The 24,264-nt window shown below is 34.8% G+C and overlaps 1 protein-coding gene across 8 annotated transcripts in view; it reads right to left on the bottom strand.

Moving 5' to 3' along the window:
• Positions 1 to 20,797, bottom strand: part of LOC138705166 (uncharacterized) — a 194,369-nt gene extending 173,572 nt beyond the window's left edge. For 4 of the 8 annotated variants that reach the window (XM_069833834.1, XM_069833841.1, XM_069833835.1 and 1 more), the window contains exon 1: positions 20,658 to 20,797. The gene's annotated coding sequence lies outside the window, so the exon portion shown is untranslated. Of the gene's footprint in view, positions 1 to 20,526 lie in introns of all 8 variants that reach the window. The other 4 variants (XM_069833837.1, XM_069833839.1, XM_069833838.1 and 1 more) reach the window with 3 other exon arrangements.
• Between the last annotated feature and the right edge of the window lie 3,467 nt (positions 20,798 to 24,264).

Here is a 24,264-nt window from a genome sequence, read left to right as displayed (position 1 = left end):
ATGTGGGATCCTAGGACAGGGAAGAGGAACATGAGACGACCTAGAATTAGTTCGTCGAAACAGTGGGCAAATAGTGGATATGAGTGGCCCGGAATAGAATTGAGTGGAGGAAGACTTGAGAATTCTCTAAGACTAGTGCAGTGTGTCTAATTGCGTAAATATTGTAAACCAGTTGATGACCATGATATTATGTGAAAGTAGGACCCAGGGTAAGCACACAATTACTCACCTAATGAGATCCTCAGAGCTCACCCTATAACTAAAGCAGGAGGCCTTTGTCCTCAAGGAATTCTGTAGGCTTATTTGATTTTATTTATTTTATTTTATTTATCACCTTTATTTCATTCAGATGCCAAATAACCATCTCAGTTGATAAAACTTCGTAAAATAAAACAACTAAAAAGAAGTACTATTCATAATTATTACTGCTGTATAGGTATTAGAGTTCATATCGGAAAGTTATTATGTATCATATAATTCTGTGATTATCTGTAAGTAGAGCCCGGATTTCCATGCACTATCAATAATGTTAAAACATGTCTGCATTCATGCACTATCATATCATTTGTCATATTATCACAAAACACGCGTAATGAAGCGAAAAACATAAAAAATATGTACTATCAAAATTTAGTTCTACATCATGTTACTTTTTTATTATTTTGAAACAACTTGCGAAACTAATTTCTCAGATTTTCTTCGCTGAAGCTCATGCGTTTATCTGAAGCATGTTCTTGAATTCAGAAAATGGTCTTTCTGTTACAAGAAGTGACAGACGTATACGTAAACGAAGAAATTTGGGAAAATGTGAGGTCTAATTGTAAGTTTTTTGCATTTCCGCATGGCCATGACCCTATCGGGAATCGAACCCTCGACCTTCCGACTTTGCAGCGTTACGCCTTAATCGCGACGCTATCGCGCGCCCCAAAATATAATTTTTTTTTACTAGATTATTTTACGACGCTTTATCAACAGCTTAGGTTATTTAGCGTCTGAATGAGGTGAAGGTGATAATGATGGTGAAATTAGTCCGGGGTCCAGCACCGAAAGTTACCCAGCATTTGCTCATATTGGGTTGAGGGAAAACCCCGGAAAAAATCTCAACCAGGTAACTTGCCCCGACCGGGAATCGAACCTGGGCCACCTGGTTTCGCGGCCAGACGTGCTAGCCGTTACTCCACAGGTGTGGACCCAAAACAGAAAAGTAGGCCTACTTCTTTTTACAAAAATCACAATAAACTACATCGTCGTCCGTCTTTAGAAATTCCTTCTCCTCAATCCATTTTGACACAAGATCTCTTCTTGCAGTTCTAACAGGAGCTACAGCTAGGCTTACAAAAGTATACTAAATTTGCTAAGCTTGCCGCTTCTGCCTTCCTTTCTTTCAGTTTTTTGACCTGCTTGTAACGAGAGAAAGGTGGAGTTTGGAAATTCCAGTTTAACAAAGGGAGAATTTAGTGGAAAGTCCAAAGAGTAGTTGCCAGATAGGATGCCAAGAAGCGATATTACCAGTAGCTTTCTTTTATTTTTTTTCAATAGACAAAGTGAAAACATCAGATTCTACGAAGCAATATTCATAAAAGGCACTATTATGCAAATTAACAGAATATAAACACTAAAGCTACAAAAAATGACATAATATGCAATATGAAAGTATAAATATGTTGTTAAATTTAAAATATTCAAAATACGTATTACGCATGAATTTACCCTCGAAAAACGCCAAAACATGCAAACATGCACAGAGAAAGTACTGTTATTTGGAATCGATAAGTCGTTCAACAAAAATCTCCAAAGTGTAAGAAATGTAACCAGCTTAGACAAAAACATGTATTGGTACGGAGATTCGGGATCTATTTATAAGTATCTGAAGTTACAGATACAGTCCTGGTACGCATCATTTGTATCTCAAACAAATCTTGTTTATTTTTTGTGGTGCACAAAACATTGTTGTATTGCTTAAGTAGATCCTTTAGGGACGTATTCATAGACATTTTTAGAGCGGGCTTCCGGTGGATGATCAGCGTTTTTCGTATTCATAAACCAGTGTTAGAGATAGGATATGATTTGAATTCTGTACAAGTAACCAGTGGATAGCCGGGGCTAGTTTAGCACGCTCGTAGCGCGTGCTGCGAAATGTCTATAAATAGCACCTTTAGTTGCTTGCAAGCCTAATAGTTTATTATGAATAATAGTTTCTGGATGTCAACTTTTTAGCCTTACTATTATCATTATTCCTGTTTTGATCTAGTATACAATTGTTTTCAGTAAATTTTAGTTTCTGAGCATTCAGATTTATTGTCTCAATTATATCAGAACTGACAATTTTACATAGCCTAGCTGTTTATAAAAAGTATAGGCTAAATACTTTGTTCGGGACCTTTAGCTGCAATGCATTATTACTAGACCTCGGATTTTAGGCTAAATGCCTATTTTTGTTTATAGGACTAAACTAAAATTACTTAAATATCTTCACGTTTCACATAAAATCTGAATGTTTGATAGAAGTTTTATTGTGCCTAAAATGCCTGTTTTGCCCATTATGACCTATTTTAATATTTTAGAGCCTAAAAGTGCCTATTTCGGGTATATTTTTTTTGCTGCAATACTATAATGTTTTGAATATCACATCGCAGATCTTTCAGCTACTTTGGTTGAAGGAAGAAAGAAATTTCTCGAATATTGTTGGCTTTGTTCAATACTTTTGCAGAGAGTAAGGAAACAAAGGAGCAGTGACCTTGTGAGAACTGGGTTTTCCAAAATACAGACTGTGAAGCTGAAAAGAAAGCACGAATCGAACTGGCTATTACTTGTCTGGAGTCGAACAGTGTGCAAAGTGTTACACGTAGTACAGTTCTTTTAATTCAGTATTTATATAGTTTTAAATTAAGTTGTGTGAAGTTGTGTACTTTGAATTATTGTAATTGTGTAATGCCGAAGGAGAAAGGAAACAAAAGTTCACTAATTAAGCAATGGATCCAGCAAGTTCCAGGACTGACCTATGATGGGACAATTATATTCTGCCGGTATTGTTGAAAAGAGGTGAGTAAATATTGCATAAAAACGAAACAATGACCTATGTAGCAGTAGCAGATAATGTAGACTTCATTTAAAATACCGCTAATGTGCATTTAAAAAATGCAACTTCTAATATCAATAACGAACAATACAAAATAATTATAGCTATTGTTTTCTGGTGTTTGGGTATCGCAAGAGAAAAAATCTCACATCAGTCAGCATGTTAATGTCTCCGGTTATGAAGCAAAAACCTCCCAGTGTAATACCACTAATACCATATACTAACCAAAGTAGCAATTTTTCTCTTCTTGTAACTATAATTAATACATCTCAATGCTTAATATTAATTATAACAGTTATTGCAATTTCAGTATGTAGACACACATTTGAGGTGTGAAAAACCCTATTTTGAATTGTCTTAAATTATATTTTAGGTGCCTAAAAGTGTATTTTTAGTGCCTAATTGACAATTTTAGAGCCTATTTTAGGTGCCTAAAAGTGCATTTTTAACGGCCTAAAAATCCGATGTCTAATTATTACCGTTGGGAGAGGGGAAACTGCAGAAGAATACAATTATAAAATTATAACACTGAATGAAGTAATTTATTTCTCAATTTTAATTACTGGTATATACAATTTCCAAATAAATGTTACTTCAGCCTTTGTAATTTTTAGATAATTTAACAACGCTGGATAAACTACTAGATTGCTTATCGTGATAGCAAGATGGTATCTGGTGAGATAAGACAGAGGATTTGCCTTGTGAAATCTAGAAAAAACCCAACCAGTCAATCAGCCCAAGCGGAAATCGAACCGATAACCGATCATAGTCAACAGGCAAGCTCTTCTAAAGTCTGAACTATGCCGTTGACCTTTATATTTACAAGAATTTGTTAAATTCTAGTTACCTTAGAAACTGAATTGAGCTCTATGAGAGTACTTTTGTTATTTCCTGTCACATTGCTATTTTACAACAAACAGAAGTAAAATTCAGTTATTTCTCTTCCAGGAATACAGTCTGATTCGTTTGGGTATGGATAATATTAATTTATTATTATAAAGCTATTATGATAGTAGAAAAACTTTCTTGCTGGTTATATTATGATTAAAAGATGGGAGTTTCCATATATGCCAATCAACAATGCATAATCTGAAAGGACAAATGAAAATCGTAGATGATTAAAATGGCTACTACAAATCAACAGCGGGCACAATATGTTCTTTGGTATGCTAAATTTGAGGATTTAAAAGAGTTCAAAGGGAATTTCGACGTGAGTATGGTGTGCGTAATGCACCTAAATACGATTCCACAATGTTGTGGTATCGAACATTTGTAGGAACAGGTTCTGTGTTAAAAAAACATCCAGAGGTCGCAGGCGAAACCCAGTACGAGAAGCAGCTATCTCTTGGCTCGGTCCCCAAACTCCCCAGATCTAATCCCTCCTGACTTCTTCGTGTAGGGTTTTGTTAAAGACATTGTCTATTTACAGAAACACAGGAACACTGATGATCTGAGACTAAAAATTACTCAAGCTTTTCAACAACTCACCCCTCTTATGTTACAACGGACATGAGCTGAATTGCATTATCGTTATAAGTTGTGCAGGATGTGCAATGGAGGTCATGTTGAGCTCTGAGGAATCTCCCATCTATCAGTGTTGTATCACATTCTAGTATACACAGTGACGAAGCTCAATACTTACTAAATATGCTAACATAGACAGTTGAAATACGCATCCATAGATAGTTGCTCACCACCAGGATCGCTACTATCGCCTCATTACAGATCCTTTCCCCAGCAGACGATAAAATGTATTGTACTGTCGATATCGTTTTCTTTTGATAAAATTAACACCTTCCTTCCACTTTTGAAATATGAAACACATAAGGTTTATATATTATTTTCATAAAGCATATATTATATTTTATAAAGTCACCTTCCTGGATTTTTCGGAAGAAGGATAACTCTGACCTCTTTTTCTTACAATATTTATAGAACCACAAACGTCTCCTTGTCCTATATTATTATTCAAATTATTGTATTTAGTCATTTACAGTTATTACAACCGATAACGAACATTTCACAATTATTTTGTTGTTCTGTGGTTTACACAACTTTTCACAACAAAGCGAAATACGGCACAGTCAATGCCTTTTCGATCTAGACCAGGCCGTAATGTATGTTCGGGTTTTCTGTTTCAGTGTATGTAGCTCAGTGAAATATTATATTATAACTTTATTGCGTATCATTGCTAAGTTTTATTTAGTGTAATGTGTCCAAAAGTTCCGTTTACTTCTTGTTGCATAATATGTTACAGAAATAATTACAAAGCTGTGTTATTTTAATGTGAAGAGAATTTTACGTGTTAACATAATCTGTTCGCATTAAGCTATTTTGAGGTTCAATAAAAACGAATTTATATTGTGATTTTAATTTAGCACATCTACCTTCCTTAATTGTAGACAGAAAATTTACCACACCACTCCTATGAAATTAGTGTACGTACGATTGTGTTACTTCGTCTCTTAGGTAATAGATAAATACAATAATTCAGTACTCAATTGTAGTATTAAAATACAGACAAATTGAATGTGACGGGTGTCATATATGACATTATGTTTAATTATAATGTGTAATTTCGAATTTAGGAATATAAGTTAAATATAGTAAACATAACCTATAATTTTCATATGAATGGCAAGGCATTGGAGATCACTAAATTTAGACAGAAAGGGGCAACTGGTACAGTAAACATAACCTATAATTTCAACATATTTAAATACCCGTGCGGTGCAATTGAAAATGATTGAATCGTGCATAAATGAATGTACAAGAATTTCGCAATATTTAATCGAAATAAAGGCAGGTATTACACATACGAACAACGTAATTTTCACACCATAAATAATATTACATCTTAACTCGCAAGTGAATTATGTCTGAAGTGTCTCATAATCATTGTTTTAAATTTTATTAATGGAATTACACTACATTTTAGAGAAACATATGTTACTGTTTATGCATTCCAACTAATCTATATGGTTGAAACGCCACCCTTCGTGATCGGGTTAAGCGAGTTATATGGTTTGCCTTACGGCCTGTATTAGATCACGATGGCTGTGGCACAGTCTGTTTCTAGTACTTACAGCGCTCCAAGCGGCTAGTAACTATCGCGACAAATGCAAAAAATCACCCCAAGCTTCGTGACTGTATATAGTAGACTGTGGTTGTATGCACAAAGTTTCAACAAATAAAATTCAGTAGTAAATGTTTTACGGTGTTTTTATTTTATCCATACCCAAACGAATCTCCTTGTATAATAGTAAACTAAAAGGTTACATTATTTCACATACTACGAAGTTCGTGCTTGCAAATCAGAATCAATACAAAAGGCAGTAAACGGTAAAGAATGTAAACCTGTTTAATAAATTATACGAGTAGTGAACATAATTGAGACAGAAGTGAAGGAGATTGCATGTAACCACAAAGCCACAATATCCGTTTCCCTGTACATTTGCGTCATAGATTATTTAATCTGTGTTACAGTTCTATACACTAAACACGATTTAAAAGCGAAAAAAATAATTCGTTTGATAGAAAGCATTAGAAATCTAACTAGAGAAAAGATTTTCGTTTGAGACTAACAAGGCCTAACTGATTTTCTTGTTTTTCTTTGTCTTATTATTTACTATTGTCTTATTATTTACTATCTTCCTTTAAACCGACATGCAATCCAATGCTTGACTCTCGAACAATGCGACCCACCCTGACCACAGCACGATTCAGGGCCACAGCGGAGACGTTACAAGACAAGTGCAAGGAAAGAAACAAATAACCAGTCAGTTCCGTGTAATTCTCCATCCACACCTGGAATCGAACCACGGAGAGTTTTACTGGGAAGGCACGCACTGTCCACTGATTAATAATGGTGAACCTAATGGAAGGGCTTCCTGCGAAAATGGGGTGGTTCCACTTTTTGGTGAAATTGATGTTTTGCTTGTTTCGTACGTTAAAAAATGTGCCCGAACCTCTAGTGTAAGAATGGTGTGATTCCGAGCATTTGGTAATAAGTTACAGTGGAACTGGAGCAGAAAGGAGTCAGCTCCTGGAGCTGTATAGAGAGTGAACCGAAGTACTGTCAATAATTTCAAGGGTTATTCTTTGAGATATTTCAAACAAAAAAGTTTAATTCAATTTTGCTCGTTTTCGGTTGCTTTTTCGAGATAAAAATTGTTCTATATGAAACATATCATAGCGTATTTTGGTAAAGCCATTGATTTAATTCCCAATATGCTCCTTCATTTTAAGAGAGCGGTGTATTATGATAATATATTATTGAAAGAATTTTAGTTTTGTCCTTTAAGTGTGCAGAAGTTTGATTCGAACGAAGTTCTGCAAAGGAATTTTACAATGTTAGCCTACTGTATATTTGTTCGGATTAGATTTCTGTACAATTAAAGATCAAAACTAAAATTCTTTCAATAATATACTATCATAATACACTGCTCTCTTAGAATGACCGAGCGTATTGAGGATTAAATCAACTGCGTTCCCAAAACACTCTATGAAATGTTTTTTTTAGTATGTTATTTTACGACGCTTTATCAACAGCTTAGGTTATTTAGCGTCTGAATGAGATGAAGGTAATAATGCCGGTGAAATGAGTCCGAGGTCCAGCACCGAAAGTTTCCCAGCATTTGCTCATATTGGGTTGAGGGAAAACCCCGGAAAAACCTCAACCAGGTAACTTGCACCGACCGAGAATCGAACCCGGTCCACCTAGTTTCGCGGCCAGACGCGCTAACCGTTACTCCACAGGTGTGGACTATGGAATGTTTCAATAAAACAATTTTTATCTCGAAAAGGATGCAAAAAATGAGCAAAACTGTATTAAACTTTTTGTTTGAAATATCTCAAAGAATAACTCCCTGAAATTAATGACATTGCTTACGGTTGAACCTATATACATATATAATGTCTTGTGTTGTAGTTTATGATATTGACACAGTAATTGCGTTCAGTCCAAAACGTGGCTAATTACATCCAATTATATTATCAAAAGGGGGTAGTTTCATTATTTGTTTATATTTTATCCCCCCAAATTGCTCATTATAATAAATGATTTTGAGTGATAAAATGAAACTCCTAGGTACCTAGGACATACTCTGATAAAGGAAAGAAGCTCAATTGAAATTCGAAATTTTTAGAATGTTTTTTTTCCCCTCCCCCTCCCCCTCCCCACAACTTTGTAAAAGTGGAGCTACCTCGTTTATGCAGGGAGCCCTTCAATTGGTTTCCGTCTTGGAAAGATATTTTCTGAGTTCTTGTTTTCTTTGAGAACAAGGACTACTTTTCTTTTCAGAAGAGTCATCTCCATTCTAAATGGGAATGCAAATGCAGTTTTAATACTCATTTTCTTTGTTGTAAAACGATTCTGATTTTATACAGCTACAGTAGAGACATTCTGTCACTGAACACCATAATTTGCAAGCCTAATACGACGGTATAATAGGGTTGTCTTCCAGTCCATGAACCTTCCCATTTTCGATTATTACAATATTTCGATTATGACAATACGTCATTTATGACAATGTTAATATAGTAGGCTATATTATACTAGATGTCTATTTACAACGTTTCGAAAACAATTCGAAACTAAACTAAGAATGATGCTACTTTATATCAATATTTTTTTTAATGTTGGCTTGTACATATTCAGATACAGTCCTTTAAGCGCTATCTGAGCACTGCTATCGTGACAATATTGATAACTCTCGTATTTGTGAGGTAGACCTAAAAACATTTATAAGCAAAGCTCGGAACTTGGGGCCTTGTGTGTCGTGTGCATGAGTAAGGTTACAGGTACAACGTATACAAAGCTCACGCTGTAAGCGCTCAAGGACAGTCGTATGTACTAAGAAAGTGGTCACATCTACGCACGAGGAAACTGTGTCATGTTGAAGCCAATGGCAATCAGAGAATTACAAATAAACGGTCTGTTAGAGAAATTAGAAAATACGTGTTATTCGAATGGGTATTATAGAAGTTTGAAAATACATTTTTTAAATTTTAGGTATAGAATTTCGTGGAGAAATTCGGAGGAGATACATTATTTTCTACGAATGGAGAGTTTATATTTTGTAAGTTGTCCCACAAACAAACTAAAGGCTGGAAAAGGCATTCATTGAAAGACATTGCAGTCCCTTAAATCGGTGGAAAATTTGTCCATAGCCATGGATCAAGTCGTAGAGGGATCTGCCCTAGTAGTGACACACAAATTGAAAACTATTTCGAGAAAAATTTACGATATGCTTATCTTTCTCAGATAAGAGATCAGCTAGCAACTGCTGAAAATCGAACTAAACAGTGACAGTTAAAACATTTATTTTAAGTTTGCTCCCGTCATTTCATGTGACGTGGAAATAAGTTTTTCTCGTTTCAAATCATGTTTAACTCACTGTCGAAGAAGTTATGGGTTCGAAAATCTTCGAATGTAAGTAGTCATACACTGTAATATAATGTACAGAGCAGAACAGTAAATTTGATATATTGCTGATGTTTATTTTTATTATATATATGCTATAAAATTACGTGTTTCAACCTACCACAATACTATCAATATGTTGCTTCAGCCAGAAACCACTTTTATAGCAGACCTGACAGTACCTCTGAGCTGGAAGCGGGAGTTTGTTGACATTGAAGTCCTTCGCTTAGCCACGTGCAAAGACACAAGTCCCCAAGTTCCGAGCTTTGTAAGATAGAATTCATTACCCTGCAGCTTCACATATAGTGAAATGGGGTTAAATAAGAATTAGGATATATAAAATTACACACTACTTCGCCGATTTAGTAGAATGCGTTTGAGTCTAAAGAAAGCAGCAAAACAGTACAACGTGGTCTGTTGTTGTGACGAGAATCATAACGCCTGCATACCGGTAAGTAGGTTTTTTAGTAGGTTATTTTACGACGCTTTATCAACATCTTGGGTTATTTAGCGTCTGAATGAGATGAAGGTGATAATGCCGGTGAAATGAGTCCAGAGTCCAACACCGAAAGTTACCCAGCATTTGCTCATATTGGATTGAAGGAAAATCCCGGAAAGTAACCAAGTAACTTGCCCCGACCGGGAATCGAACCCGGGCCACCTGGTTTCGCGGCCAGATGCGCTAACCGTTACTCCACAGGTGTGGACCTTACCGGTAAGGTATCATGTTACAAACACATTCACGTCTGAGTATTTCTGACAAAGTAAATATTATTCAACGCCTTGAAGATGGGCAAATATAAAGATATTGCTGTAGCGTTTAAGGTAATATTATTTACTTATTTATGTATTTATTTATTATTGTATTTTATAGATATATTCTGAGAAATTGATTTATATTAACGTTTTATCAGATTCACTTTTTTAAATTAATTAACAACACTTAAATACCCATTCCCGCATGATCGATTTTTCACTCTCCATAATGTCTTGACTTTCATGCTCTAACTAAACATGATGCTTGCCGATTGCAAGGGACTTACTTGTTAAGCGTGTTATATCTAAGTAGGTAAACATTGGCTTTCTCCTATATCGACGGAACTGGCTTCACAAGGGCAGCACCCGGGATGGGCCCATACACTTAGACATGTTTTAGTCCAATGTGCGCCTTATATGCGATAATTGTCTAAGACCGTCAGGTATCCCGGGTGGCATTCGTGAATCCAATGCTGACAGGTGGACCATCCTGCCTCAGGTCCTGAAAGACCCAGGTCCCGTTTCGCGAATGAGTAGCCTGATAAGCCCCAGGGGTCCGGAGCCCCAAGCTCTTGCTATATCAGCATCGGAAACCCGTACTGCCCCAAGACTTCACTATTGCAAGTGGTAGATGAAATAAGGGCGAAGTGGAGAGTGTTGGTGGAATGGTAGAGAGAAACGGGAGTACCCCGAGTGTCCACAACAAATGCCATCACGTCCTGGGCGGGGATCGTACCCGGGCCGCCTGGATGGAAAATCAGCGTGCTAGCACTTGAGCCACAGACTCGGCTGTGACATGATTAATAATTACACTTCTGAGGTAAAAACATATAAGCCTGTAAGATAGAATCCATTACCCCTATGATAGCAACATGGGCGAAGTTGATGATTGGCAGACTTAAATTTGATATTGGCCAAAAACAGTGGGAAAATTTTGCCTGAAGCTCTCTCATTCGGGGACAATATCCTTTTATTTGCTCAAGTGCAGCTATAATACATATATGTAGTGAAATGGGGTTGAATAAGTATTATACAGAAATATGCTACACAAGCTACCAAGTTTTACTTTCAATCCGGCTGGTTTTTATGGTTTTGAAATTTCACCTTCATCGGTCGGCTATGGAGCCTCAAATCTTGGATAAAATCTCATTTTACGAGGAAACTTTTCATCATTCTGTCGTCGGCCGACTTTCTGCTCTCCCGACCGCAAATGGGTCTGTAATTACTAATGTCTTGATTTTCTGGTTCTAACGGAACATGCTCCCTGCCGGTGCAAGCACAACACGTAGGAAAGTGTACACTAGAGTTCCGCTGTAATCTAGTTTCCTCGTAAAATGAGAGCATTGTATAAGACAGAGAACGACATATTGTGTGAAATATTCATACAAGATAAAGGATGACAAGAAAAGCACAAGGATGTAATTTAAGTACTTAATAGTTATTTCTAGGCCTGATATTTACACATTTTGTATTTCAGAATATTGTATACATTTAATTAGACTACCATAATTTCAGCAGTGTTGTAAACTGGGAGTTATATATAATGATATGTCTGTTTTTAACTGAATATTCCTTTTCAATTTTTCATCGGACAATATGCAGGCAACTCTGACTGAAGAAATCTCCCGATCTCAGAATAAAGCGATTCATTCAAAAACTTACTGTGTATGCGAAAATCTTCACAATTACATCTAAAAGAGGTCACAGTCTTGTTTTTCTATGCCTATTCCCGTATCTAAATACGAATCATAACTTAACATTTCACATACATTTTAATCGTCGTCTAGAGGTTTCCCTTAATCCTGTTACTACCTGAATAATTGTAGTGATTTTAAATTAATTTCTAACGCAACTCTTAGCGAGTACAGCATTGAAATTTAATGATTGATTATGTCATTCTTTATCGGTTAATAGACATGATTAAAGCCCGGATTTCTAAGCACAATCATACAGTAAAATAAGCAAGCAAATAAGCACGAAAAATGGTGAAAATAAGCACAAAAATAAGCAAAAACGAATACACAGAAACAGTAAAATAAGGACGAAAAATGCTGAAAATAAGCAACAAAGTAAGCAAAACCACATACATGTAAATATGATGATAAATTATTTGTTTCGTAGAACTCTTATCTTATTGAAGGCTGTTGCCTTCGACGTCGCATGACATCACAGGTGCTTGTGAAAAACGCTACAGTTATTCAGTGAATTCCTCTTCAATACCTTTTTTTTTTTTTCACCAGAAAGCTTTTTAGAAATTTGACACAGTGTTTTGTAACTGGAATTTTTCTGTAATACCTGACTGAGTCTGTCGAATACAATTTTTGCAACCCCATGTGTTTCTGAAGATAATGTTACCGAAATTTCGTCTATCAGAGAAAATGAATGTTCCAAGGAATTATTTCGACCTTCCAACTGCTTTAAAATTTCGGGTATTTTGGAGAAACGGTTATGGATGTACTGAATCTTTTCTTGGATGCCGTTTTTAGCAAAACATTCGTGGGCTGTGGCAAGGCTGAATGTATCTTCTGCATTTAGGGAATTCAAAACATTTTTCACTTCACTGAAATGTTCCTCGTAGTATGACATAGCCTGTAACCACGTACCCCATCAAGTTAGACTGAGGAGGTAAAGACAAATTTGGGAGGAGTTCACGAAATTTTTAAATTCTAATCGATGACTTTATAAACACTTTCTTCACGCTGAAAACAAGAAGGTCCAGTCTTTATACTGCCTAGTCGCAGAAGCTTGGCGGGGAATCCCAAGGTTCTCTCCTAGGCTAATTAGAACTACGCAGTATTATTTCACAACATCCTGGGTAATACTCTAGCATTGCTTTCTTACGCATTCGACTGAAGTTAATTTTTATTAGCCAATAAAAAAGGGAATCAGTGATAAATGACGGCTAGGAGTGAAATATGACTTTTAAAATTGCAGTTTTGGTTAAAATATGCTGTTTTAATTAAAAATAGTAAAATAAGTAAGCAAAAACGTTTTCCTGCGAAATAAGCATTTATAAGCACTAACAAACATAGTTAAAACTGCTTATCTAGGTGTGTCTTTACGAAGTATAACCTTTCTCCTTACATTTAAAAGTGTGGAAAAAATATGCATTTTGCTTAGAAATCCGGGCTTTAGACATGATGAAGCACGTACAGAGCGGAATTAGACTATGTACCCAAGTTGTTAAAGATTGAATTATGACTTTGGAGATAAACCTTCAATGTGATTATTTGAAATGCAGGCTAATGTGTATAATGGAATAGTAGGCTATATACATTCCATAAAGTCTTTCCTGAGCCTTGAGACAACACTATCGGTTTTAAAGTACCATCACAGTCTAGTATATTATACAGTCACGAAGCTTGAGTTTATGAGGGTACTAGGAACAATAGACTGTGCAGGTACTATTTCGCATTTGTCTGTGATGATGCGATAGTAGCGATCCTAGTGGTTAGCAACTATCTATGTGTGCATATTTCCTACGTATTGAGCTTCGTGACTGTATATACTAGACTGTGGTACCACAGTCTACTATATAGGCCCTACAGTCACGAAGCTCAATACTTACTAAATATGCAAACATAGACAGTTGAAATATGCATCCTTAGATAGTTGCTCCCACCAGGATCGCTACTATCGCCTCATCACAGGCTCTTTCCCTAGCAGACGATAAAATGTATTCTACTTTCGATATCGTGTTCTTTTGTAAAAATTAACACCTTCCTTCCACTATTAAGATATGAAATACATAAGGTTTTATATATTATTTTCATAAAATATAACTTATATTCTATAAACTCACCTTCCTGGATCTTTCGGAAGAAAGATAACTCTAACCTATTTTTCTTACAATTTACCATATAGTACTTCAAACGTCTCCTTGTCCCATATTATTATTCAAATTATTGTATTTTAGCCATTTACAGTTATTACAACCGATAACGAACATTTCACAGTTTACATAGCTTTTCACAAAATTGCGAAATACGGCACAGTCAATGCTTTTTCGATCTAGACCAGGCCGTAATATTTGTTCGGGTTTTCTATTTCAGTGTATGGAGCTCAGTGAAATATTATATTATTATTGCTTATCATTGCTAAGCTTTATTTAGTGTAATTTGTCCATAAGTTCCTTTTACTTCTTGTTGCATAATATGTTGCAGAAATAATTACAAAACTGTGTTATTTTAATGTGAAGAGAATTTTACATGTTAACATATTCTGTTCGCGCGTCAACATTTCAAGTTTAGAATGGAATCTATTTTGAGGTTCAATAAAAAACGAATTTATATTGTGATTTTAATTTAGCACATCTACCTTCCTTAATTGTAGATAGAAAATTTACCATACCACTCCTATGAAATTAGTGTACGTACGATTGTGTTACTTGGTCTCTTAGGTAGTAGATAAATGCAATAATTCAGTACTCAATTGTTGTATTAAAATACAGACAAATAGAATGTGACGGGTGTCATACATGACATTATGTTTAATTATAATGTATAATTGCGAATATAGGAATATAAGTTAAATATAGTACACATAACCTATAATATCCATATGACATAACATACATATGTAGTGACAGGGCATTGGAGATCACTAAAATTAGAAAGAAAGGGGCAACTGGTACAGTAAACATAACCTATAATTTCAACATATCTAAATATTCGTGCGGTGCAACTGAAAATTATTGAATCGTGCATAAACTAATGTACAAGAATTTCGCAATATTTAATCGAAATAAAGGCAGGTATTACACATACGAACAACGTAATTTTCACACCAAAAATAATATTCCACCTTAACTCGCAAGGAATTATGTCTGAAGTGTGCCCTAATCATTGTTTTAAATTTTATTAATGCAATTACACTACATTTTAGAGAAATATATGTTACTCTTTATGCATTCCAATTAATTTATATGGTTGAAACGCCGCCCTTCGTGATCGGGTTAAGCGAGTCACATGGCCTGCCTTACGGCCTATATTAGATCACGATGGCAGTTACACAGTCTATTGTTCCTAGTACTCACAGCGCTCCAAACGGCTAGTAACTATCGCGAGAAATGCAACTCGTTGGCAAAAAATCATCCCAAGCTTCGTGACTGTATATAATAGACTGTAGTGGTACTATCTCCGCCGCTACTCCAGTTTTTTCTCCTCTATGCCGCTTTCCATCATTACGTTCGCAACACTAGCTCCGTCCTTACATATTATCTAAAACTCTCACAGGGTCTTTCTGTTTGTTGGACGAACGGTAATGGATCTTACTGCCTAAATTTGTATAAGTTCTAGCGGTATGTAGAAATGAAAGAAGCTGACGGAAGCTACCGTTACTTGAGTGAGGGGAAGATGAAGAAACTTAATAGTTCCATCCCTCAATGATTCTTATTAATTGTTGAACGAAAAGTAAATATTGCTTAATGACACCTTTTATCCTGAATTCGAAACAGTCACGACAAGATCAGAATGGGACGGTAGTCTGATAAAGTTGATATTAAGTAGGCCTACTACTAAGACTGGTAATAACTAAATTACAAAAGTAATGTAACTACAATAAATTGATCACAGGGTGAAAAAGGTTGCCTTTGTATTTTGTATGTTTTTAATATTTTTATTCGCGAAGTGGTTAAACGATAGATGAGTTTAAGTAAAAAGATCATGGTTTACTTCTGCAGGTAACAAAATTATTTTTAGAATTGAATGTCAACTGAAAAACGTCATTTTTAAACCTAATAAACTAGACAATTATTTCAATATAAGGAAAACAAAGTTGAAAGTATACTTGTTAGTACTGAAATTATTAGGGTAAAAATTATAGTGATTAAGTCTGCAATAGGACAAATGAATTATCTCAGTTACTTACGATATCTGTTACACAGATGATAAATGCGTTTATTTTCGAAATGAATTTGTGCACTATTAAAGTTGTAGGGAAACATTTCCTAAGTTTTATAAATTGATTGGTATTTCAACTTTGCTTTGTGGTTCCGAAAATTGGCGTTTGGACAAGGCTAATGAAAAGAATAAAACTGAAGTGGCAAAAATGTTGCTTCTAAAGCAGAAGCTGATCACGGTATTTACTCATTAACATATAGAAATAATTGGGATAACCACATATCATGCATGCAACTTGGAAGTCACACTTCTACTGAAAATAGTCTAGCAATACCTACCAAGAGGGCGATCAAGAACGTCTGTAAAGGAGCTTAAATGTCCAAATTTTACATATTTCGTTCTTTTCGTGATGCTGTACTGTTACGGTAGCTCATGGAGATGATAATGATGATGCAGGTGATGAAACATAATGTCTCTGATATGGAATTTCGAAATTTCCTAAACGATATAATCGCGAAGCCCGGAAATTTCAAAATACTGTAATCTCATCTTGAGCAAATGGGTATACGGTCGGTATAACATACCGCAGATAATAATTAAATACCAAAAAGAAAAGTAGGTTAACTGTAATTTTTTGTTTACTAAAAGAAAAAAAGAAAGCAGGAAAAAAAAAAAGAAAGAAAAAGACTGCTTTTCTTCAAAAAATCAAAATTTCAGTACATGTAGGATTTCTGTATGTGTCAGATTTTCTGGAATAGTACCTGATTGCAGCTATGAGTCTCGCTGACCTAAAAAAAATTATCTCGCAACTGAAAACTGTTCAAGTTTTAGAATACTCGTAAATATATTTTCAATTTAAAAATTAGTAATTTGAGTTTGAGGGAACTTCATAATGACTGATCGTTCATTATTATACATTTTTGCATATTTCCTTTTATGTTTTCATCATGGATAAAATTATATTCTTCAGATTTCCGTGAGCAGGTTCGTCACATCAAGGTAAACAGCTGTAAGAGGAAAATGAAGCAGGGAGACAGAATCCGTGTGTGCACTATTTATTAACATTATAATGCGAAATACAAATTAAATCATAACCAGGGTTCAAATAAAACTTAGTCTGCTAAAAAGTTCCAACGGAATTGTACTGAAATTTGTTTGTAGGAATAAAGCAAGTCGATTAGCATTGTAACGGGGGAGTGCATTAGAAAAAATAAAAAAAAATAGATCATAGGCTAATGGCAATTTACATTTTCTTCACTGGACATAGTGTATCAATTTATATACAATATTTGAAATGCCTTCATCTTAAAAAAAAAAACACACACACACACACACAAATAAGAAACGTTACTATACTAACTATGAAGATAGTGGAAAATATTGCTTTTTTTCACCACTTTTTAATCAATTAATTATCAGTTGGAAGTCACGAATTTTGATTTAATAGAAATAAATTTAATATCTGATTTTATAGACGCAGAATTTTATCTTGTATTCTAAATAATTAGGCCTATATAAATTTGATGACCAGGTAATAATGACGCAGGATCAAGAAGATATTTGGTCTATATAGCTGGCCTTAAAAATAACGTTTAGGAAAACTGAGTACATTGTTGTTGAAGGTAAAGGAGAAGATCTTATTATAAATGATAAGATAATTAAATGCGTTGTACATTTTAAATATCAGTTTTGGATTATGTGAAAAAGACATCATCAATAGGTTGAATCAAGCAACTAAACCTATTAGATCTATGAATGAAGTCCTCTAAAGTACAGCTATACGAAAAATACAAAAAAGTTTATTCTACAAACAATAGTAGAAGGTATTCTTTCATATGGTTGGACATTAACTGAGAAATTACGTAAAATAATTGAACTGGCTGATAAGGTTTTCGTAGAAGCATGCGAATATAAAAAATTCATCATATTAGAAATGAGATCAGGGAAGGGATGGATATAAATTAAAGATCTGGTGGAAAAGAGAACTCTACAATGGTATACGAAAGACGTTCAAAGCAAGTTACTAATTAGCACCACCAAACAGAAGGAAAAGAGGAAGAGCCCGTTTAGCTTTATTTGGGGGAATTAATAAAGCTATGAAGAGAAAAGGTTTAGAAGAGGGACGACGAAGGCCGAAATTTCTGTAAAACAATAATAAAAGGCAATCATTAAAAATAGGAACGTCTGCAAAAGTAAAAGTAAGTATAATATAACTTTCCGAATCTTCAGTTCAGAGACGTAGGAACAACTTAGAATGTTTTTTTTTTTTTTTAACTCTCTCGGTAGTTGTTTAATTGAAGAAAACTGCGACGTGAATTTCCCTTTTATTTAAAGAAACTGAAGGTGTTGACATTGAAACAAAGTTTCAAGCGCTACCGGTTATGCAGCGTTCAGCAAGTAGGTGGACCGTAGCACACTTACCAAGAATCGTAAACAAGATTCACACGCTTCTATAAATTCATCAAGTCACTAAATTAAAACAAATGGGAACAATAAGTTTATATAGACTAATTGATAGTGTTAGAATTTTCTACATAAATAAAATTTGTGCTGACTTTGAATATAATTGCATATTTTATTAATATCTTTTTACAAGTGTACTTGGCTTTGTTAAAAAAGGAGCACTGGAAATAAATGTTTAAAAGAATAAAACTTTAACATATCGGGGAAGAAGCAAAGTAAACAGCAAACCCGTAGAAATAATACGAATTATATGTAACATTATTTTAAATAATACTTTAATTGAAAATGTTATGTAATGATTTTAATTGTTTAGGTATCGACTGGTCTTACACGCTTCTGTAATTGCTATAAAGAAATTAAGAACACTGTTTTTCATCAACGACTTAAATCATTACGTACGAATTTAGACTTAAAAATCATCATCTTAGCCACCGGCTGACCCAAGCGGTAGCGCGTCTACCTCCTGATCAAAACTGCGTTCGGTTGTGGGTTCGATTCCCACTTAGACTGGTTACCTGGCTGAATATTTACTAGAGTTTCTCCAACTATAAGACGAATGTAAGGTAATCACATGGCGAATCCTCGACCTCATCTCCCCAAATACCTTCTCGCTATTACCAGTCTCTTCGATGCAAAATAACGTCGTCGTTAAACAATCAATTAAAATAAAATAAATAAAATCATTACCTTCTTTCTAGTTTTAGGATTGGATCGTTACGGTCTCCCGTCATATTTTTAGTGGTGTTCCAAGTGAACTTTATCATTTCCCATGCATAAAGTATTATGTTTCTAAAATAATTATAAAATAAAAATTGTGAAATTCCAAAGAAGAAGAAGAAGAAGAAAGAAAATGAACTTACGAATCATAGACTATGTAAAATTTAACAAGATTTGGAATATATAGGCTACTATTTAAATAAGTTTCCTTTTAAAAAGTCTGGAATACCACACAAATTGTAACGAATTTACAAGGTCTTGCATGTTTAGAAAGTTAAGACTTTTTACAGCAATAATTAAAACAATAATTATGAATTTAGAGTTAAAAGATACTAATTTAACGTGCATTTATTTTCTATGCACAGAGAATTTTGTATAATTTTGGAAACAACTATAAAATATTCCTGATATTTATTTCGTGTACTGTATAACATTCACAGGGATGAATTCAAGAGATGGCCTGAAGAGGAATTTTCTGTCCGGGGAAAATTGATTTCATCGCCTAAGAGATAACTGTAATTGAACTATGGATATTTATCCATTTTTCCTGTACCCTGATACTGTATTATTTAGAAAAAGCAATCACCGTTACAGCATTTACATACTAAATTATAAGTCGTAATGTAATATTTAAAACAAAGTGTTTGTAAAATTATGCTGAAGTTTTCCTTTTTGAGTAGGCCACATCTTCACTTCTAATTAAAATATAAATGAAGACACATGTATTCGGTTTTTCACTTTACGAATTTAACCCGATTTTATATTTCCATTTCGATTTAATATATTAAATGTTTCAATTTTGGCTGAATATGTTCTTAAATCTACTGAAGTAGCAATATTAAGTTAAATTCTAAAGAAATATAAAAATCAGGACAGGTTAGAGAGACCTACCAAAATAAGTTATGGAATGGCATCCACCAGGAAGACGGAAACAGAGACCTTAACTTACTTGGTTACAAGGAACTGGCGTAATTATGAGTGAGAAAGGATTAACAGAGGAAGATGGGAAGACAGAAACAACTGGTGGATGAAGAAGATAAACTAAATGGGCGCACGAAGATATGATAGCATTGTACAACCGATAGAACAATTATTGTAAAATATCTAATGAAGATAACATAAATAAATGTACATAGACTGCAAAGCACAATACGTGCATCATATAAATATGTCTGGTTTGAAAATAGTGCCTCATATGCATGCACTTAAAACTGTGTTGTAGTGAAAGGACTTTTCAGCACACTTACTTTGCTTTTTAAGCCATTGTTAATATATTTCACCATGTATTTACATGGGAATTCGACAATGAGTAATGCTTTTTGGAGTTTTCCAATCAAGAAGAAGTGTAAGCAAACAGAAATCAGCAATGCGTACTCACGAAACACAACGATAACGGCTTGACTGGATTCCCCACGCGGCGAACACGCTCGTCTCACAGCAACTCGCGACTTGCTTTCACACTCACTGATAAACGTTTGAATACTTCTGTTTTGTTCTCCTTGGAATGACTGCACGACCATCGGCGCTTGCGCCGTACAGCTGATAAGCGCCATATCGTCACGATTTGCGCCTCTATCGCTGCTACCGCAACAATGAATCGATGTCATTCCGTTGGATTAAATCTCGATAAGTTTACCCTTATCAATGAGCAATAATAACAATATTCAATTAATGCGCACCAACCTTAATATGTAATTGGAATTTATAATTAGAGATATTCATAAATTCCAATTACATACAGTACTTAACAAAAGTTTAAGACCATGAGCAAATTTCATATAATTATTTCCTGGTCCTATATTTTTGTTTCTATTTCCCTCATGAATATTTTGTCAATTATTTGGACTGTGAGACATCTATCGACGCAAAGAAAGTAAAATTATGACATTTAGTTTTCGAGTTATGATTTTAATGAAATATTTTGTTACTGTAAAAAATGCTACATTTATAATTACGGAATAATTTATTCATGCTAAACCAACATGTTTATTGTAGTGATGATTTTTTTCAAGCAATTTGAGAAGTGTGAGAACACATTGGCACCAGAAAGAAAAATTTAAAAAATTTTATTTTCGTTTTATAATTTTTTGCATATTTTTCCAAAATAAGGAAAATAATAGTAGAAATAACGTTAAGTAAAGGCATTCATAGCTTCACTGTGGAATAAGCTAACGTAACCGGACCTACGCCAATCGAAAGTATGAAATCACAAAATATTCATGTGGGAAATAGAAACAAAAATATAGGACCAGAAAATAATTATATGAAATTTGCTCAAGGTCTTAAACTTTTGTTAAGTACTGTATTAAGGATGGTACGCACTAATTGAATATAACCCTCTGATTGAGGGTCTGGCTGATAAATACATCTATTATCGGACAGTACATCTCACTTGACGATATGTGTCAGAGGAAGAACAATTGAAGGGTTCAGAACCATAGTGGGCCAAGCGCCAATTACTAAAACCGTATAAAAGAAGGGTTAAAATGAAGTTATTACCATAATTCAATGAAAACATATAGGGTAAACATAGGTAATTTCGTGATAATTTCATGAAAATTAATTTAAAATGCAAATGTGTAAATATATCCTAATTCCGATTTTTTCACCTAAAAGACGATAATTTGCTGTACAAATCTGCAGACATAAATGATTGGACACGTTCTTGAACAAGTGCCAAAAACCACTTTTACAACTTAAACTGAAAGGTTGGTTATTTCGTGATAACCTTGGTAATTTCGTGATATTATATTGATAATTTCGTGAGAGGTAGAAGAGTTGTGGAAAAATTCATTAAAGTCAAATTAAATTTTTATTTATTGTTACAAGACTTCAAACATAGTAATTCCGTCTAATATTCATAGCAAGAAAACATAGAAATACATATCAATACATAATAAGAATGAAATCTAAGTAAAAATTGAAATTGAAAAGAGATCTTCTTTGCCCTGAAAGGGTGAACAATTTTATTACGGACTTTACTATAGCCTATATTACTAGGGTAACTCCAAAAGTAAAGCATAACATTTGTTTAAAAATTATATTTTTATCCTACAGCTTTGCTATTTTCACAGAATGTAGATACATCCTTTAGGAACAAAATGTCACTTTTCCACATAATTCCCGTCCCTTTCAACTGCCTTACGCCACCTAGGAACGAGGGCCTGTAGACCAGCACGGTAAAAGTCTGGACCAACACGTCTGAGCCACTCTTTAGCAGCGTGCACAAGGGAGTCATCTTCTAACCTCGTTCCGCGAAGGGATCCTTCAGTTTACTAAAGAGATGGTAATCGCACGGTGCCAGTTCAGGACTGTAAGGCGGATGTTTCAATGTTGTCTATCCGAATTTTCTGATCTGGTCTGTAGTCTAGAGACTGATATATGCCTGTGCGTTGTCGTGCAATAGCAGAACATCCTGCTTCTGCCGATGTCGTCGAACACGACTCAGTCGAGCTTGAAGTTTCTTGATAGTTGCCACATACGCTTCAGAATTAATGGTGGTTCCGTGTGGCATGATGTCCACAAGCAAGAGTCCTTCTGAATCGAAAAACACAGTAGCCATAACTTTTCCTGCCGAAGGTGCACTTTTAAATTTCTATTTCTTTGGTGAATTTGCATGATGCCACTCCATTGTCTGCCTCTGTCTCCGGTCCAAAATGGTGGAGCCATGTTTCATCTTCTGTCTCAATTCTTGCAAGTAAGTCATCTAGCACTTATCATTGGCACTTAGCATTATAACAAATCAAACAGAAGCTACGCTGAACCCATTTCGTCCCCCTTTTCTTTTTGTTATCACATTTTATCTTCAGATTTCTAAAATTCGTATTGTAATTCAAATTTTTAAAATAGTATAAAATGTAACGCTTAATGCTCAACAAAATTTCGCCTCAAACAGGTAAGATTTCTATCAGTAAAGCTAAGCCTATATGGCAACTACAGCTGTATCTAAAATTCCAAAACCATTTCCTAAAATTTCATTAAGATATAATAAATCATTGTACCAAATATCATATGCCTACCTTTAGTAATAAGCCTGTAATGTAATTACAAACATCCACAAAATTTGTACACCTGAGAAATCGACGCTAACTTGCTCTCTCCGAACATAAAAGCTCACTGAAGCAGCTACGATAGTCTCACAAAGCGTAGCTGTATGTTTCTGGAAACCAGACAACATATGCAATCCCTTGGTGGAAATTTGAATCTCGTAACACCATTGGTTAGTTCACGAAAGAGAAAAGAAAAAAGTATCACGAAATAACCGCTGCCACGAAATTACCAATGTTTACCCTAGTAGGTAATATAAAGTATACACATTAAAACTAAATAATATGTCAATCTTCGTTAAACTATGCTATTCACTTAACTTTAACCCTTGCTTTCCCCGTTTTTAATAAGTGGCGCTTGGCCCACTATGGCTCTGAACCCTTTAATTGTTTGTGTAATACGTAGCTAATCGGCGATGTATGCAATGGAGGGGAAATAAATTGGCCACTCTACCCCATTATCTCCTGGCCTAGTTGCCTCATAAGTGGTTCCTTCTTGGTATTCACTTGTGAGGTTCAGACCTGTTTTCTGACAGTTGACCAAACAAACAAAAAAATTAAATTGTGATTTATTTAACGACGCTTACAACTGCCGAGGTTATAGCCTATCAGTGTCGCCGGTGTGCCGGAATTTTGTCCCGCAGGAGCTCTTTTACATGCCACTAAGTCTAGTGACATGAGCCTGTCGCATTTAAGCACACTTAAATGCCATCGACCTGGGCCGGGATCGAACCCGCAACCTCGGGCACAGAACGCCAGCGCTATACCAACTGCGCCACTCAGGACGACTTGACTAAACAACAACAACAATTAGATATAATTATTTAAATCAATAAATATTTTAATAAATAATAATATATCGTTCAGTTTGCATTTAAAACCATCTCTTATGAAAAGGGGGATCTGGATATTGAGTATAGATATGCGTGTATAGAGGGT

The sequence above is a fragment of the Periplaneta americana genome, chromosome 8, assembly GCF_040183065.1.
Source record: "Periplaneta americana isolate PAMFEO1 chromosome 8, P.americana_PAMFEO1_priV1, whole genome shotgun sequence".
NCBI classification, from domain to species: Eukaryota; Metazoa; Arthropoda; class Insecta; order Blattodea; family Blattidae; genus Periplaneta; species Periplaneta americana.
The sequence above is the reverse complement of the archived record's forward strand: the minus strand, read 5'-3'. Positions and strand labels throughout refer to the sequence as shown.